General features: G+C 36.8%; 1 pseudogene; it reads left to right on the forward strand.

Moving 5' to 3' along the window:
- Positions 1–10,351: 10,351 nt before the first annotated feature.
- On the forward strand, positions 10,352–10,470 carry LOC116081265 (annotated as a pseudogene).
- The last annotated feature ends 10,572 nt before the right edge of the window (positions 10,471–21,042 follow it).

The following is a 21,042-nucleotide window of genomic DNA, read 5'->3' on the forward strand; positions in this document are numbered from 1 at the left end:
AGTCACTTTGGAATCAATTAAATATGAACCTTTGTCACATCAGTATTCATAGAAAAGCACTTAGGTGATTAAAGACCCTTGGCCTCTAAATATTTGTCTACTTAACAGCACCAGCCATTTAGAAAACCTTATTAGCACTTTTATACTTATAGAGATGACAGCATGAAAAAGTAAAACAAAATTAGAGGAAATATAATTGCCTCCAAATGAGTGTTCCTTGAGCATTTGTCCAGTGTGCTTTCAAAGGCACTAGCACTTCCATGCACTATCTAGTTGCTAGTGCCTCTTGCTGCAAGCTTCTGCACTCTGCCTTGCTCAGCCTCTAGTTGGTGGTTTCTTTCATAAAATCCAGGAAAACAGAAATAAATAAATAAAGTTACAAGTTCCTGCCACCCAAGTACAAAGGGGCTATAACACCCATTTTTCACCTAGTAAGTGAAGTGGGTTTCAGGATGGTTAACATTTCAGAAACAATGTTTGACTTAAGCCATGTTTGTGTGAATGTTCGCTTTCATCAATTGTCTGTAATGATTTTAATCATGTTAGTATTTTAGAAGCACTTTTGACTCAAAATTTATAATTAATGATTTTAGTTTTAAATAATCATCTATAATGGTTCTCACAACATTAACTAGTTTATTTTTGGTGGGGTTGTTTATATGTTAAACTCCATTGACCATGTAGTTTCATTTCACCTCCCTGAAATAAATGGTACAAAAGAGAGACTCACAATCATGTTTTATGTATGCAGAAACTGAGGATTATGGAATTTGTGTGTATGCTTGTGTGCGTGTGTGTATGTGTGTGTATGTGTGTGTGTATTTATTTGTTTATGTGAGACTAAATGTATATTTATGAGGGGTGTGTGCCCAGGCACATGTGGAAATGTGCATTCAGAGGCCAGATGTCAACCTTGAAGGTCATTCTTCAGTTGCCATCTGTGTTAGGATGTCTCAGCATCAGGGGCTTACAAACTGGGCTCTGCTGAGCTCCAGGGCTTTGCTTCTGCTTCCCTATCATTCCCATTATAAATGGGTTACCACATGCTAATTTCTTTTCACATAGGTTTTGGGGATAAATCTCAGGTCTTCATGCAAGTACTTTTCTGAGACATTTCTTTAGGTCCAGCTCACAGAATTTTCAAGCAGTTCAAATAATTGCAGAAGATTACACATTAAGTGCCCTGGCTAGGATCAGACTCCAGGCTTGCCTAATGCCACAGCATTTTTTCTTGATTACTACAACTAAAAAACTCTTCATAGAGATGCTATGTGTCTCTACAAAAAGATTGTCCAAGAACTATTCCAGGCATGAGAGATTACTATTTTTGCTGAGACATTTAGTGAATAAATGTTAAAACTTTTGGTCAATTTTATAGTTCATTGTTCCCCTGTTCAAACAGAACTTCCTTACTCTCATGAACCTGATATGTTTGTAGAGCCCTACGCTTTAACTTTGAAAATTCTTATTTATTCATCATAAACATATGTAGTCATTAACACAGATGCATCTTGTAATCCTGAACTAAATATTTTAAAATATTTACTTGTACTTTATATATATATATATTTATAATATATATAAATTATATATATATATTATATATATAAATATAAGTATATATTTATATATATTTATATATATATAAATCACAAGATATATTAACATATTCTATTTTATACATATCCTATCCTTCTTTAAAGGGCAAAAGGGGCCTTATAAGTAGCAGCAAGTGATTTTAAAAATGACATTTTTGTTTAACAGCATCAGTGACCATTCATGGCCATCAGTGAGTAGCAAATTTTCTGTAATCGTCAAAATCATTTTTATCACATAATGTAGAATCCATACACTTTGTCTCAGTCTTAACGAGAACTAGGACTCTGGGTTTACCTAATGTTTATGAAACACTACTTCTGTCTCTGTCCTGTAAAATCATAATTACTGTCATACAACCTTCTTGGGAATATTATGAGATATGTTCATGGAGGCAAGAGCTTGGTTTAAATGTTTGCACCCCTGCTTCTCTGGAACTTTATTTGAACATTCCAGCCTTCTGAAGCTCTGTATTTTAGGCATAAGCTTGCTAACTTTTCACATCTTTCCCGCTTTCTCTTTTCATTGTGAAGTTTTTCTTCTGCTCATTTGTCATTATGTTAGGCACACATGGAAAACTTGTATGTGTTCTCACTTCCTTAGTACTTAATGTATGGCTTTTGGGGTGATCACATGCTATCTGATCCTATAATAAACTTCAGATGGAGAAGAGAAGTAACTTCCATGGTCAGTGTACTCGCAGGAAGGATGGGAATGACATGGGTCAGTCAAGGGTTAAAGTAAATAAAGATAAGAATTCTGCTAAAGTATTTCTACTTCCCCGTGGAATACAAGGCAATATTTTGATATACAGAGAAGAGCTAGTGAAGTAGACTTAAAAGTGGTCATAACATCTCTGAATAACTGCATCAGGGAATATGAGGGGCAGCTGACTAGGAACAAAGTAAGTGATAATGGTCAGTCTTCACAGGATGAAGTTGTGAAGCCTGGCTGGGTTTGCCTTATGGATGTCTCTTTGTGATTTCATGAAGTTTGTTGATATGTTGCCTCCGGGCTGTGTAGGCCTAAGTATATTTAGATATTAATTCAGTAACTAAAAGGGGACATTTTTCTCAGTCACACTATTTATTAAGTCAAATCTATGTTATAAGACTGTTTTCTCCAAAACTGTAAGAAAAACTTGATTGGCACATGTAAAACAAAAGGACCTAGAAGGGAGATAGGACATGCTGATGGTGCACAGAAGACAGCCCGAGAAGGCAGTGTGCCAGAATGTGTTAGATGCACATGTGAAATTGTCCCTGAGGAAACTAATGCAGAATGTTTGAAGATCTGACAGTCTATTCAGAATGTAGATAATGAGGAAGTTATGATACATTTTAGAGTTCAGTTAAAATGAAAATTAAACTGAGAACTAGATGGATCCTGAAAATAAGAACAAAGCAAAGCTGAGTGCAGCTTTAAAATATTGTTCTAAAGCAGATATGCACACAAACATACACACAGACACACACACACATTCACGCACATATGCACACACAAAGACACACAAACATTCACACACAGACACGCACAAAACACATTTCCACACAGACACACATACATTCATACACACAACACACACATTCATACACACACACACACACACACACACACACACACACACACACACACCATGAAAGTGGAAGAGGGACTATTTGTCACGAGGACAGAGATAGGGTGAGAGGAGGCAAGGACAGGAAGTGAACATAGTTAAAGTACATGGTAGTTGAACCAAAATGTTCACGTGAAATGTATCACTTTGTACAATAAATATACATTAATAGGTTGTTTTTAATAATTAGAAAAAAATATTTGTTAACTTTACATTTCAAACTGCTAAGAATTATATACCTTTTATATTTTTATATTAAATATATTAACGACTATTACTTTTTATTATATTATAATAATATAATTATCAAAATAAATATATTAAAATAAAATATATCTTATTTATATATTATATTACACATATAAGAAAGATATATAACATATCAGCACACTTGAGTATTCTACACAGCAAAAAATAGAGAAAGGGGTTATATAGATCCATATAGAAACCTCACAAATGCACTAAATCAAATTGTGAAAGACTGTATGTGCAGGTGCTCAAGTGTGAAGTGATGACCTAGCATTTATAAAGCTCTGGGTACCATCTGCAGCACCTTAGAACTTTATGATGCGGGTGCAGTGGTTCATGCTTGCAATCCCAGCATCTGGGAAGATGAGCCTGGAGAATCACATTTACACGCTTATTCTTGACTTGAACCCAGAAGCCAGCCTGGGATACATGAAACTCTGTCTCAATAAATAAATCATACATGTAATAGGATCATATTTTGAGTATACACTGTGATGGGCAGATGACTTAGAAAATATAGTGTTTGCCTTTTACATGTGAGGGCCTGAGTCTCAGATCTACAGAATCCATGTAAAGAAGTGTGTGGTAGTCATCTGCAATCTCATTGAGAGATGGGAGGCAGAGAAGGCAGAATTCTCAGAAGATTATGAGCCAGCTAGCCTGGCAATATAACCTCAAACAACCAGAGATCCTGTCTCAAACCATGGCGAAGGTAAAGACTGACACGTGAGGTTGTTCTCCAACCTCCACCTATGTGCTCTACATAGCAGTACTCACTCACAAGAACATGTATACACACATATTTATGCATGTATTGCCCCTCACATGCTCAAATAATTAACATTTTAAAATTTGTTTCAAACATAGAATGTTGTCTCTATAGAGATAGCAGGTAGAAGGCCATCCAACCCTGGACACTGAAGCCATTTTTTTCAACCGTGTGTTGATTCTTTAGCTAAATTACAATAGTGAAGAGTTCTCTATCTTTCCCTGTATTGACAGGACTCAGGACGGAGCCATTTGTGTCTGTGATGAGTACAGTTTAGAGTCTATGTCTGGCTAGAGCCACAAGTGTCTATTGCAAGACTTTGTACTTGTAGATACTGAAGGATTTCCCAAGTTCTCTTTATTAGTGGAGGGTGGGGTATAGTAAGTGCTTTATTAATTCTGGAGGTCAAAGCTTCAATATCTACTTAAGCTGGAAATATTGGAGAAATGACACATCCCTCTGAGGTGGGCAGCTATGGAGCATGGGACTTGAAGGTACTGATCTACAAGTAGAAAGCATTACAGCCGGATGAAGGACTCCTGTAGAGCATATGACCTCACTTTGCTCCTCCAAGAATTATGTAGTGATTTTGTTAAAAACAAACAAAAGCTAAAATACTGTGATCATGTCAGTGATGCTGACATATTGTAAGCTGCAGTATAAGACAGGTCCATAAATAAACAAGAAACTTTTGTTTCCAGATATCTGGAAAATAACATCAATTCTTTCACTGAACACTAGTATAGATAATAACACATGGTTTATAGCTCACCTTACCACAACTCTACACAAAGAATGATTGGCAACTAAAGAATACTGAGAGTGGGAGAAATAGTTTTCCCTTGGGAAGAGCACACCAATAGGTTCTCTAACAGCAAATGGTCAGCTCTGATATCATTCACCTATAAACAACATTATATAGACTGAGCAAGTTAAGTATGTGCATTTAGGAATATATTAATATAAATAAATATATATGTATATAGCAGAAATTATTACAAACAGGACATGAATTTGAAAGAGAGAAAGGAGGGGTATCCAGGAGGGTTTGGAAGGAAGACAAGAAAGGAGGAAATGATGTAATTATATTAATCCCAATTTAAAAATATTGGAAGTGGGGGCTAGAAATATGGTGCAGCGCTTGAGAGCATGGTCTATACTTGCAGAGGGCCTGAGTTGGGTCCCTAGCACTCATGATGGGCAGGTCACAATTGCCTGTGACCCCAGCTCTATGTGGCCTAATGCTCCATTTTGTCTTTCCCAATACCTACATTTACAAATATGCACACACAGAGACACAAGTATACATCCCTCCCGGTGACTAGCCACTTGGGGAATGTAGTTGCAGGGGTTTCCCATGTAATATAGATGCTTCTATGTGAATTTCATATAAATGATGGATGCTTTTTAATGTTGGTGAAAGGAAAAGTGAATATGTACCAGAATTCCATCACATCTGGTATTGCAAAAACAGAATGTTGACATGCTTTTCTGGCTGTGTAAGGTTTTATTTTGTGGTTACATATTACTTTGATGCCAGTAATTTGTTATGACAACTACCCATTTTGTTTTTCCTTGCTCTCGTGAAAAGTATGACACATTTGCGAAACTTGGAAAGATGTTGGCTTAACTTTGTCAGAAAGGGAGGGGTAGATTGGGGTGTTTAGGAAGGTTTTGTTCTCCTTGCCTGCACACACACACACACACACACACACACACACACACACACACACACACACACACATGCATGGGCACAAAACTGGAAGTCAGAGCAAGGAAAGATATTTTCCTTTACTTTTCAGAAGATCTAAGAGAAAGGAAAATTGTACAGTTCTTCATATAGGAGGGAAGTTGACACACATAAAGACCATAGCTGTAAAAGAACAGAAGAAATGTCTGGTTGGCATGTGGAGGAAGAAGGGGTGGGGCACAAGAAAGTGTTTCCTATAGCTTCCAAAGTAAGTAGAGAATGAAATGGGCCCCAAATGCAGGATAAAAGTAGTAGAGACTAAGAGCCAAGGAGCCTCTCAAGAATTTCCAGATCATAATGTGAGAAGGAAATCTTGATCTATCTAACAGATAGCCCACACCATGGATGGTTAGTTCATATGATCAACGTCTCCAAGAAGCTTCAGGCAGATAAGAGCAGCTGGGCTGATCTATGAAGTGAATTAATAGACAGTGGATGTCTAAAAAGGCCTGCTGTTTAACAATGGCCTTATTATTTATAAAACAGTTTATCCTATCTCTTTTTAAAAGAATCCTTCAAGGGGCTGGTCCTACAGATCCAAAACTACAAGGTCTCCACAACATAGGGCAGTAACAGGAAAGTATCAGAGAGGAGTCCCAGTGAGGATCCAATATGAACAGTATAGCAGAAATCAGAAGCCTTGAACCAGAACAGTGATTCATTGTGATGAGTATTTGCAAAAGGACACAAGGAGCTGAAGGGTATACAGCCCCATAGAAGGAACAACAATATGAACTAACTAACCTCAGAGCTCCCAGGGACTAAACCACCAACCAAAAAGTACACATGGTGGGACTGCTTACATGGCTCCAGGTGCATATGTAGCAGAGGATGGCCTAGTCATTCATCAATGGGAGGAGAGGCCCTTGGTCCTGTGAAGGCTCTATGCCCCAGTGTAGGGGAATGCCAGGGCCAGGAAGCAGGAGAGGGTGGGTTGTTGAGCAGGGGATGGGGGAGGGAATAGGGTTTTTTTGAAGGGGAAACTGGGAAAGGAGATATCATTTGAAATGTAAATAAAGAAAATATCTAATTTAAAAAAAGATATGTGTACAGAAGGGTTTGCTGTGGGACACACTGTGACAGACTGTTTTCATGGTGAGATTTTTACAAATGTATTTTTTGTTTGTTTTCTTTTGAGGAGGTTGCAAGGTTAGAGAGCAGATATGGAGGGAAAGAGAGATAGATGAGTATGATTGGAGAGTACATGATACAAAATTTTCAATAAATCAATAAATAGTTAACAAACTATATTATACCAACTCAATAATCTATTAAATGCTAGTATGGTAGTATGTTTTGACATCATTTTTAAAGCACCTTAATCTTATTTAACCTAAACAGTTAGATAAAATAAAAGCAGTAAATATGTTTGAAAAAAGAAGTACTTTTGTGTGTGGGGTGTTTGTATATGTACCTGTTCTCAGGTGTGTGTGTGTGCGTGTGTGTGTGTGTGTGTGTGTGTGTGTGTGTGTGTGTGTGTGTAAGCCAGAGGTTGATGTTGTGTGTATTTCTAAATTGTCCTCTATTTTCTATTTTAAATTAGGATCTCTCAGTGAATATGGAGATCTGGCAAGAAGAGCCAGGTGGCAAGCTCCAGGCATACTTCTGCCTCACCCTGCCAGTTAGGCTTTTAAAGAACGTGCTATTGAAGCTGACCCATTATGTTCTGCTGGAGAACCAAACTCAGGGCTTCATGCTTGGACAGGAAGTGCTTTACTGACTGAGCCATCTCTTCAACTACAATTCTTCTATTTACTTTGTTGGGTCACAGTCAGAGAAAACCAACATAATACAGATCAGAGAGAAAGGCAAGGTAGAGAAAACCCTGGGATGAGCACACATTGTCCTTGGTTCATAAACATGAGACCATCAAGAAATCAGAGCCCAGTATGAGTTGATTACAAAAGCAAAAGGCCTTTTTATTTTTTTATAGAATAAATAATGTGGACTTTAAGTTTTTTTACTTATGTTGGTAAATGTGTAAGATTGATTTGAAGCAAAACTTCAAAGAAAACGGCTGGGCTTGGGTGAACGTTGTAGGAATGCGGAATTGAAGCTATCTCTCGTTAGTTTATTATATATTTCTTAAGTATTTGAACCCTGCATGAAATATACTCTAACACAATATAGATTACTTATTATTGAAATCTTACTTTTAATGGGAGTTTAAACTACTAGTCTAGAAACAAAATTCTGAAAAGATTGATTGTTAGGTACTACAGGCAAGGTCTCGGGCTCTCTGATGTGAAGTCACTAGCTCAAACACCTTTGTAACGCTGAGGTGAATAAGGGTGTATTGGCTTCAGTGTGGCTTGGTGACTTTGGCAAAGCCCATAGTTATACTGGCCTCTGGTCTACTAATTTTGAGCACCCCAGCTCTGCAGGTGGAAGAACTGACCTAGGGTGCATCTCTAGAAGTACTTTGCCCATGAATCCCAGGTAGGTTGGAATGTCTCTCGTCCATGAGAGTAGTGTAGGTGGAGAATCATCCGCATAATGCATCAGTAGAGATGACTATGTCCAGGCCTGCAGCCTCCTGTTGGAAACACTCAGAACAGCTTTTACCGATTAACAGTCCAAGAGTGCTGAAGAGCTGGGGTGAGCATGGGCTGAGGAGATTCTCCATCGATTCTCACTTTCCAACAAGGCAAGCCCAGAGGAGCAGGTGGCTCCAATAGAGGAGGCCTCGACATTAAACGTGAAAAGTATAATCAATACTGCTAAAACCTCGTTTGTGATCAGAAGATTAAGTGGAGGAAGCTGCTTTCAACACAAAGGAGAAGCTCTGCAAATGCTAATCATGGCTGAAAGATGAAAGGCATGCTGGGAAATCCCTGGAGAGACAATATGCAAGGAGAGGCACAGATGGAGGAAGGACCAGTAATCAAAGTAACAATCTTCAGCTCCCTTATTTGATTAAAAAAAAAAAATCAAAAGCACCCACACGTACCAGGCGGAAGTGATAAAAAGAGAAACATCAAGACATGTCTCTGGTCTCTGGATAGAGGCAAAATATGTACACTTTCAGACAGACAGAAAAGCTCTTTTATAACGGGGAAAGAACCAGTAAACATCTGCAGGCCACTCTGGATGTTAATAGTGTGTATAGCCTAGGAGAAAAGATCTGGGGCATACCCGTGTGACTTACCACTTATATGATCACACACACAATAAGGAAATCCGAGGAAAATTTAGGGATTGAAATTGTTCTTCCTATGCTGCTGCTTGAAATTACCTAAGGGCACCCTCCATCAGAAATAATGTTAAATGCTGATAGATTTCTAAAGTAAGCAAGCAATAATGAAGTAAATAATTTTAAATAAGTCAAGAAAAAAAGATGAGTAGCTTGTTCTGTGTATATGATAACGAAGTGATTGAAATGGTAATGTTATTATTAAATACAACAGGCAAAGAATATGCACACTATTGAAAAAATTGAAAACTAGTGTAGAATCAGATTTTAATGTAGTTTAGAAAATGTAGGGTTTGGGAATGATCTGAATGAGTTGGAGAATAAAGTATCCATATTTTTAAAAAATGGAATGTTAAGATATGGGTTTTAACAGAATTATAAAATTGTGAATAAGAGGAACAGCAGGATACTTAGTGAACAATGCTGTTTTATATCAAGCCTGCTGGCACGAGTTCAATGCTGAAACCCTTAATGTTGAGAGGAGAGAACTAACTCCCCCAAGTTATAACTTATATTTGCATGCTGTGTACATGAACACATAAACACATAACCAAGCACAAACACACAAATCACAAGTACATAAATGTTCATAAGTATCAACTGTTTGAAAATGTGAATTGGTGGGCTTGTAGTGGGATGCTACTTTCAGATCATTAATAGGAAGCAAATAAACTAAGACAGGACAGAAAATACTAAATAATTCTATAGCATTGAGGGATACAAAAAATATAAAGATTAGCTGTCTTTATACTGGCCATAAGCAATGTAGAAATGGAGTTGTAAAATACATTTACAGTAGAATCCAAACTATAGAATTTAAAATTAAATAGAAAAAGGTGTAAAATTTGTACCCTAAAAATCAACATTGAAATAGATTAAAGAAAACATAAATAAGTGAATTGACTTATCCCATTCATGAAAATGTAGCATCCTTAAAATGGCGATAGTCTTCACACTTATCTTGGGTTCAGGGCAATCCTAGCACAAATCCTAGCCACCTCTTGTTTGTTTTCTTAAGGAGATCAAGAGGCAATGCTACAATCTATATTAAAATACAAAGGACTCAGGTTAGTCAAAATAATATGAGGAAAGTCTTGTTGGAAAACTCACAGTTTAAGATTTCAAACTATACTGAAAATGACCATAATCAGGACAGTTGAATAAAGAAGGATGCATGTAGTCTATGGCCATACCACCCTGAACGCGCCTGATCTCGTCTGATCTTGGAAGCTAAGCAGGGTCTGGCCTGGTTAGTACTTGGATGTGAGACTGCCTGGGAATCACAGGTGCTGTAGGCTTAACAACAACAACAAAAAAAGGTCGCATGTTAGTGCAGCACAACTGAGTACACAGGACTAAAAATCACGTTGCCGAAAAGTCAACTTATTTTCCAACAAAGATGCCTCTCCTATTCAATGAAAAAAAAATAGTATTTAAAAGTGTTCAGAAGAAGAATAGCCCCTACCTCACATAACAAATGTAAATTAACTCCAGATATAAGAAATTTAGAAGAAGGTGTTATTGTCTTTGTGCTTTCCTAGAAATGATACATAAACCAAATTTATATATATATACATCTATATATACATATACAAATTTATATATATACATTTATATATATTTATATATATATAATATTATAATATATATTATAATATATATATTATGTATATATATATGGCTTCCTAGGTAAAATCTTTCAATATTAATTATTTTTACTTTTAAAATTAATTTGTTTAAAAATATTTATACAATATATATTAGTCATATTCTTTCCCTCTCCCAACTCTTCCCAGTTCCTAGTCATTTCCTTATCTATAAAACAAAAAAGAAAATGAAAACTTAAAAACCAGTAAGACAAAAGAATACTAAGACAAAAAATAATCACACAGAAAAACAGAATTTTTTGACAGCCAACTGCTACTCAGCATGGAGACTGGCCTGGAATGATGCACCCAATGACATTTCATTGAAGAAAATAGGTATCAAATATCTTCTTGGTTAGAGGTAGGACTTTGTGTCCATTTGCCCTACTCAGTGCTGGGATTTTTGTCTGTTTTAAACCTCTGTAGGCCTTATGGGTGCTATCTCTATGAATATGTGTGTGTGTGTGTGTGTGTGTGTGTGTGTGTGTGTGTATGTATGTACACACACATATATATGTATATATAATGTCTCTATGAATATATATTTATTTATATGTGTATATATGTATGTATGTATTAGTTGTGTCTGCCTGATGGTATTTTCTTGGAGTCATCCATCATCTCTAGCTCTAGTAATCTTTCTTCCTCCTTTTCTGCATATACCCCTGAATCCTGAAGGGAAGGGATAGGTGAAGATATACTATTTAGGGGTATGAGCTCCAAAATCTTCACTCTCTACACATTGTTTAGATGTGTGTTTCTGTTCTGATGAGGGCTAAGTGATGCTCTGATCTATCGATCAGCAATTGGTTATTAGGAGTCATTCTATTGCTATATTCTTTTACCAGAATAATAGTAGTAATGTTTCCCCTAGGTCAAGGACACTTTAGCAGTGTCAAGTAAGGGCTCTAGCTCATGGAGTAGCCCTTTCAATCTAATAAATAATGGTTGGCTACTCCCATAACATTTGTGCCATGATTGCACCAATAGGTCTCTTAGGCTGGTCACTATTGTTGGTTCCAGGGTTTGTAGTTGGATGATATTAATGGTTACTCATTCTTTATAAGAGGTTTCACTTGTTGATATGTAAGATTTGGTTGGCTTATTCTCTTCTCCATTATATGGTGATTCCATCTGAATTCCTTTCACACACACACACACACACACACACACACACACACACTCACAGCTTCTACAGTATTAAGTTTACACGTGACCTTTCAAAAGGCCTTTAGTGTTAGTGTCTCTTCCCATATTCCATCCTTTACCCTGCCCTCCTATCCAGTTCCCCATTTAATCTTCTTATTTGAATTTTCAAAGGACATTTTTAAGAAAGTGAAGTAACCTACAGCATTGTATAGAGTAGTTCCAAGTTGTGTTTATTACTCTTATTTATGTGTATGTGTTTGTGCATGCATATTATATACAATATGCATGGAGGTGTCCTCAGAGGACAGAGAGTATTGGATTCCTTAGAACTACGGTGAAAGTTAGTTTGCTATGTGACTATATAGTGACTATATAGTGACTGATGTGTTTACTGGGAAGCATATCTGGAGTCTTTACATGAGCAGTATATATTCACTAAGCCGTCTCTACAGTATCCAGAAGGTATAATTAACCCAAAAGTCTCTAGTGATGAACAAATATAGAAATGGAGTATTAGGTTTAACATTTTTCTTATTGAACTAACTGAAGTGTTAATAATGTCACAACATAGGTGACCTTTGAAAGTACTAAGTAAAAGAAGTCAGGCACAAGAAACCACACATGGTGTGAATCTTTTAATATGAACTACTGACAATAGAAAATCCATATACACAATGATTAGTGGTTGCCAGAGGCTTCGAGATAAAAGATGAGGAATAGGAATTGATTTTTAAAATTATTCTTTTATTATTTGAGGGGAGGATAAATATATGAAACACAATGGTGCTGACTGTATAATTTTGTGAATTTGATAAAATCAGAGAAGCATAAAATTTAATAAAATAAACCTATAGTATGTGAATTATAACTCATATTTAAGAAAAAATATGATTTATTTTTCTCAGGGCATGACTATTATCTTTGCTATTCCAGTGAGCTAAAGTTTAATACCCCAAACTGGGACCTCATTGCATGATCTCAAGGGACCTCCATCTATCAAAAAACTGGGTTTACTGTATTAATTTAATAAAAAGAAACAAAAAATTATTCTGCTTTCAGAGTTTAAAAGCATAAGGAGCATAAAGCCCCAGAAACCACAGAGTGTTTTGTACAGTTGAGTTGCATGTGGTGGAGCAATTGGAAATAATAAGAAAAATATAGACAATGCATTTCAAGATATTTTGAGAGCAATAATTTTTTTGGTTACTGTTTAGTCCAAGTATTTGCAGGAATAGCATTATTTAACCACTGGAAAAACTTTTGAATGTATGTTGTTATTTTTCGTAATGTCATCTCAAATCTGCAGGTTCATTATTTCATAGGAATGGTGACTATGTATTTAAGACCCCCACCAGAGTTTTTAAGTTAGATATATTCTCAAAAATACACACACTGTAAGCAACCTGGGGAGGTTCATCTTCTTTTATTGGTTATTTCGTTTATTTACATTTCAAATGTTGTCCCCCTTCCCTGTTTCCCCTCTGAAAATCCCCTATCCTATTTCCCTATCCCCTTGCTCCTATGAGGGTGCTCACGCACTCATCCACTCCTGCTTCACTTCCCTAGCATTCCTCTATGCTGGGACGTCTGGCCTTCACAGGACCTAGGGCCTCCTCTCTCACTCATAGCTGACAAGGCCACCCTCTAGTACACATGTGGCTGGAGGCATGTGTTTCTCCATGTGTACTCTGGTGGTTTAGTCCCTGGGAGTTTTGGGGGGCCTGGTTGGTTGATATTATTGTTCTTTCTATGGGCTTGCAAACCCCTTCAGCTCCTTCAGTCCTTCCTCCAATTCCTCCATTGGGGTCCTGTTTAGGTTCTAAGTTAGGATGATGAACAATGATTTAAAAGATGGGAAAGAGTCACATTAGAGTGTCCCATTAAAACTCAAAACATCAGTCCTTTTATTGTTGTTGTTGTTTACTATTTCTTATAACTGTCTATTGATTCTTTGTGAGTTTTGAACCATGCACCCAAGTCCAAATCTTTTCCCTGTCCCCTCATATTCACACTCTATCATTGCAGTGCCCCAGATAAAAAATACACAAACCTAAACAAAACAAAGCATAGAAAACATCTTATTGTAGAAGATGTAGAATGCCACAGTGTGTCCCACAGTAGATCCCTCTGTCCATACATCTTCATTAGCAAATGTTCATTGCAATGAGTCATTGGTCTGGTTTGAGGTCTCTGGCTTCTGTGACAAGGAAAATATTGGATGATCACTGGGATCCCTCAAATTAACTTGTTTCTTCTGTTATGTACATGCTGTGGCTATGGACCAGCAAGACCATCCCTTTCACATGCCCAAACACTTCTACAACAGATGATGTAGACTTTGTGGTGGGCCAACTCAAAACCCTGGATCTAGCCTGGGTGGTAACTGAGCTGGTCACCCATCTAACTCTCCCTTATGAGCACCACCAAGGCAAGCTATCTAGCACTGCTATGTCTAGGCCACCTAATGCTGCCAGTGACAGAAGGCAGTGCAAGCTCTTCTGCTCTCATGCCCTTGGGGACAGCTCTTCTGACTACTGCAGGGATGAGGGATGAATGTGGTAAGACAATACCACTCAACCTCCCAGCAGGTGGAGATGAATGGCAGGGCCAGTTCTGTGCTCATGCTCACAGGCTTGCTACTTTGGACCAATTTTTAAGTTTAGTTCATTGTATAAGATGGTAAATCAATTCTTATAGAGCTTGGAATCTGTTTCACAACATTTGGAATAGGGAAAAGTAGAATTAAATAATTCTAACCTTCTGAGCATTACTGGTTGGATGAGGAATTTACATGGACAGAATTCATTAAAATAGGGACTCTAATGATAATACCAGTAAATTGTCCACCAGATAAGGACATTACACATATTCACAGACTGAGTCCTGATTCATTTGTGAAACTATTTGTTTTCCTTTTATTAACAGAAGACCTGTATGAGAGAGATAGAAGTCCACAGCTGCAGATGCTGTAGGCTTGGGCTTAAGAAGATGGAGACACAGTTACATCAGATAAAGAAACTAGAGTGAATTAAGTGATCTTTCAAATTAGCGTACACCTGACTTCCATTTGCTGGGTCACCAATATTTCCTGTGGGGGAAGATACTGTCTACTAGCTGAACCAATGATATTTCTGGAGGCCCATGAATTCTTTGAATGGTATGAAGATTTTAAGTGTGTATCCCTCACTACAATCTTCTTTGGAAATGGATCAGTGACTTTAGTAAAGCAAGACTACGTTCTTAGTTCTAAAAATTTTCTTGTTTGTACCCATTTATCCCATTTCATCACATGTATGATGAAACTCATAGAGAAAGTTTCCTATGCATGGGAATGAATGGCTATGATTATATGGAAGAGATAAATCTCTGCTTTGCTTTTGTACCCCATTGCCTGGGCTCTCCTGGGAACACAGTACTGAGTCTTGTGTTTAAGCAGGCATCAGTCATTCCACACATTGCATCTAACACTGATGCCACAACTTGAGCATTCCAATATAGGGAAAATGTGGATTTATCCATTTGCCTCATATTAAGACTTTATTTAGAAAAGTACTAAAATTTCATGTATTCTTAGTGTGTCTAAAAATATTTTTTTCTAACCCCCTTTGCTCACATATCCTATACTCACAGCTTCTGTAGAATAGTTTTCTGGAGCTTAGTTTCCATCGGTTTCAAAGCAAAGCTCCACAGGCTGAAGGCTACCTTAATCTACTCTGTTTGATCTTCCAAATCCTTCCCTCTTCCATCCACAATTATAAAGTCTATTTTCCCTTCCTAGGTAAATCTATCCATCTCCCCTATTCCCTTACTCTATATATAACCTCTGTATTTATATGTATTATTGTTTGCTTATTGAAGACCTACTAGCTAACAAGTACACATAAGTGAATATATTTCATATTTGGCTTTCTTGGTTTGGGTTACCTCACTCTGAGTGAATTTTTTTTCTAGCTACACCAACTTACTTGTGAATTTCATGCTTTCATTTTCTTAATGGCTGAGTAATATTCCATTGTGCAAGTGTATCATATTCTCTCTCTCTCTCTCTTTCTTTCTTTCTTTCTTTCTTTCTTTCTTTCTTTCTTTCTTTCTTTCTTTCTTTGTCAAGGGACATATAGGTTGTTTCTCAGTTTTAGCTACTTATAAATAGAATAGCAGTGACTGTGGTTGAGCAAGTGTCTCTGTGGTTGGATGAAATGTATTTTAGGTTTATGTTTAAGGGTTACATAACCAGATACTAATGAAGATGAATTCCTATATTCTTGAGGAACTGCAACAACAATTTCCATAGTGGTTGTACAAGTTTGTACTCCCACTGGCAATGGTTGAATATTCTTGCTCTGCATTTTTTCCAGCATGACCTGTCATGTCTTTTATTGGTCTTAGCCATTGTAGTGGGTTACATATAAAATCTCAAACAAACTGGTTTTGATTTGTACTTTTCTGGTGGCTATGGATGTTGAGTCTTTCTTTATGTGTTGCTCTGCAATTTGGTTTCCTCTTTTGAGAGTTATGTCTATATTTTTACCTCATTTCTTAATTTGGTTGTTTCTTTTATTGATGTCCAGATTTTTGTGTTCTCTATATAATTTAGGTATTAACCTTCTTCCAGAAATATACATTGGAAAAAAAGGCAGCATCTTCAACAAACTGTTGGTCAAGCTGGGTGATTATATTTAGACAAATGCAAATAGATCCATACTTATCACTTTGTACAAAGCTTACTTCCAAATGTACTAAAGACCTCAACAAAAATCAGATATAATGAACATGACAGAAGTGAAAGTGAGAAATCACCTTTAACTCACTGGCTCAAGAAAGGACTTTCTGAACAGAACAGCAGTACCACAGGCATTAAGAACAACAGCCAATAAATTAAGCTTTGTCCAAACATCAATGATGCTTGGATAAAGTGTCAGGCTATAGAATGGGAAGAGATTTTTTTAACCAATTAAATATCTGACGGAAGTTTAAATGTCAGTTAGGCACAAGAAGATCAAACGTTATTAGGATTCTTGTGTACCTCTGCACCTTTCTCCACACATTCATTAGGACATTGTGCTGATTAGCTTGGTAAGAAACTCATAGCTTCAATCTCTACTTCCAACTTATATGACTCCCAGTTTCCATATGTGTCATGAGGTCTCTCATCTAGTGAAAGACAATGAAATAAAGGATGAAAATAAAGGGAAAGCCACAGGAACGGGGGACATGGAGTTAACAGAACCCAATAGCAGCTGTGATTCCTAGGGAAGCCAGCAAGGCAGAACTCAGCAGAAACATGCAAAACTGGAGGAAATGGTTAGTGAAAAAAAATCCGTGGTCAATTCAGGTTGATGTGTGAGATGTAAGGAAGAAGGGGCCCTATCCAATAATACATCCTTAAAGTAATACATTTCTTGAGCTTTAACTTCATAAGTATACACACAAAAGCAATGCTATCAGATAATATAGACAAACAATTAATAGCAAATTGGATACAGGGAGTTAAATATAACAGACAGAATTTGGAAGCAGTAAAATCAGCTACTCTAAGATCCTTTGGTTCCATCAGAGATGTGTCATGTTTACAGTTACTGTAAAATAAGCTTCAAATGCCCATAAGATGTCAGGAATGAACTAAATAAATTATTTAGAGTAGTTGTACATTGAAGGATTACATTAGTCCTAATTTTCTAAGGGTTTGAATATGGATAGTGCCTCAAAATTTAAAATTATAAAATTTAAATTTTAGTTTTGAGAGTATTAGAAAATTTAACTCAAAGTCACTTAAAAAGAATTAACGATTTTAATTGGTGGAAAGCAGTGTATCCTGGAGGAGTAACAGATACAACTGCAGCTTTGAGTGATTTGAGTTTTTCCCAACTGGCTTGGACTCTGGTTTTTATGGAGACAAAGTCCTCTTTCCCCTGACACTGCCATGCTTCCTGCACAACTGTTTAATAGGTTTTCTTTGCCACTTGTTTAATAACTTTAAAGATCTAAAATTTTATATATTATCATATTGGAAATGAAAAAGAATGAGTTATTTTTATGGTCATAGATTGTACACGGCTGAATAAAATCTTGTCACTTAACCCAGTGTTAAATATCGCTGGTTTAAATAGAAAGGGATTTGTTATGGGGCATTAAATATTGTACAAGATTCTTGGGAGTCCCCAGAGATGGATTTATATTGGATGCAGTTCAAAATAAAAAGCAGCCAGAGGAAAAGCTCATTCTAGAAGAACAATTCCCGACCTTACTGAGGATCTATAGGCTAATGGCTTCTTGGAGAGAGGGTTTTATCAGTGGTGTAGCATTAATAAGTTGCCCACGCAACTGTCCATAACTCCTAATCCATGTTCCTATAAGTAACCCTAGACAAGCTCATCCATTGCATCACTTGGCACACATGCATGCATGCATGTACAAACATGAACAAATTGAAAAAAAAAAACATGAAAACAGAAGACGAAATGGTTTGGATGGGGAAGGAAGTAAAAGATGAATCAGTAGGTGTAGGAATTAGAAACAGTAAGAGAAAAGAATATAATCAAAGTACATTATATGCATATAGAAAAATATCACAAATTCATTACCATTTACAAATAATGTATGCTAACACAACACTTAATGAAGAGAAGATCTACCGACACTGTGCACTGGGAAAAAGGACACAGAGTAGACACTGCCTATGTGCCTATCCCAGATGCATCCTTCCCTAGTGAAGTGCTGAGAAGTCATGAATGACCTAGTATGGACAGCAGTTACTCATTTCAATATGCCACCTTGAGCCTCATCTGGCTTTAAGATTCAGGAGAACCTGGAGTGAAAATGCCTACCTTCCAGTCTCAGAAGCATGCTGACACAAGCTAACAGGATGCAAGATAAGCTGGTGAATCTCCCAAGAGCTCTATTTATCAGGGCAACTAGTTGGTGATTTTCTCCTTTCAGTAAATACTGCTTGTTGTTTTTGTTTGCTGTTTTTCTTTTTCTTTTTTTTTAAAAAAAATCAGGTCATAGTAGGTCTATATGATGGCTAATTATATGATTCAACATGGCTAAGTGATAGTACATATCTAGATATTTAATCAAACACTAATCAAAGTATTTCTGTGAAAAAATTTCCAAGATGTTGCTAACATTCATAATCAGTTTACTTTTAATGGAAAGGAAGGCAATTTTGATTGACAATGTGTGTGGAACACATCAAAGGCCTGAAGATCTTCATGCAAAAAGGACTAATAGCCCCCAAATCTTACTTACATGACAATAAATACCTATTCTGAAGCATATAATCTCCAAAGCTAACAAGGGAGGTCTGTAGGGATTAAAGCTCTCTAAACACCCTCAACCTATACTTATTGTTCTCACTCATTGGCCAGAGGTGTCCATGTGGTCGCTACTAAATTTCAGAAGTGTTTGGGGGAATTTAGAAAAGAATACAAATATTAAATCTCTATTAGGTTTTGCCTGCATTTCTGCCATAACATTTAAATAAAACATATTAAATGCATGTTTCTATTTAAAATTTATTATATGATAGAGGAGAAATTCTTCATACCATAGTGCTTTTATTGCTACAAGACATATTACTAAGTAGAATGATGTGACAATCTATATTCCTATTTTAAATTTAGTAGGTCCTTAAAAAGTGATTTCTGAGAAAGTTACAAGTTCTCCAGTACCCACAAGAAGAAGGCTTTGTTTCCTCAGTGCTCAACATTATTGGGTGTTATTAATATTTTGAAAATTTCCCATTCCATGATGATACTTTCAATTTCCATGGTTTTGTATTGGTTATGTGCATATCTTCACAAAATTACTGAGTATTCATCCTCTTTGTGGAGTTACAGATAGTATCATTTGCTTATTTCTTTTTCTGATGAAATAACATATTCTTATCTTTAGGAATTTATTATTTTATGATAATTACCCCTGCCTATTGTTTTATTATTATTATTATTATTATTACCATTAATCTTTTTGTATGGTCCAATCTTTATCCCCCTCCCTGTCTACCCTCTGACTGCTCCTCATCTCATACCTCCTCCCCCATCTTCAAGTGGATATCCCGCTAGCCTCACCCTACCAGACCTCTCCACTCCCTAGGGGCTCAAGTTTCTAGAGTGTTAGGTGCCTCTTCTCTCACTGAGGCCAGGCCAGCAGCCATTCTTGCTTTATCAGCGCCATCTCTTGTGATTTTATGTGCTCAAATCCACAATGTACTTCCTCTGTGGCATATAGAAGGTGTACTATTGAGTCTGTGGTATGTGCTATCTATTTAGGATATGATCAAAGCCAAAGTTATATGAAGTATTTATCTACAGTTTCTCCTGGCACATTATGTCCTACTTTTTCACTGGGTTTTAGTTACTCTGTGATTTATTACCATTTTGTATAAATTTAACACAAAACTAAAGATTTGTGATTAAATCATGAAAAATGTTTATCTAATAAGGCATTGTTTTCTCCACATAACAGCATAGACAAAAATGACTTCTTTCAGAGTCTCTGTTGACTCTTCTAGCTGCTCTTTCATTTAAAACAGTATACTTATTGCTGGTTTTAAAAATTAGTGTAAGACAAATCCTATCCACTGTATGAATTGTTCAGAATCCTTAGCAACATTACACATGATTAAATGAAATGTTAGATGCTGGTGTTTGTCTCTTCAACTTCTGCTATCTTTTGTTTTCTCCTTCACATGTTACACTGCTTTACCATGGATCTCTTGCCTCCTTCATTCATTTGAGTTTTACCAATCAGCAGCTCTGACATGAGAGCAAAGGATAGATGAGGTGTTAGTACCTGAGGCCTTTCCTGCCTGCTTTCCTTGGCCAATAGTTCAGGTGTCTTTCCCTCTCTCTGAGCATCACTTTCTAACTCCAGGCTTGACTATTTCATTATCTTTCCTCCACATTTTCTTTTAGTCCCTGGGATCCTCTCTGGAAATCCTGCAACTTGGCTGCAGGACAAGAGAGAAGAGGAATTGCCCCTCCCCTCCCCTCCCCTCCTCTCTCCTCTATTCTCCTCTCCTCTCCTCTGCTCTCCTCTCCTCTCCTCTCCTCTGCTCTCCTCTCCTCTCCTCTC

Source organism: Mastomys coucha, unplaced genomic scaffold (genome assembly GCF_008632895.1).
Source record: "Mastomys coucha isolate ucsf_1 unplaced genomic scaffold, UCSF_Mcou_1 pScaffold6, whole genome shotgun sequence".
Classification (NCBI taxonomy): domain Eukaryota; kingdom Metazoa; phylum Chordata; class Mammalia; order Rodentia; family Muridae; genus Mastomys; species Mastomys coucha.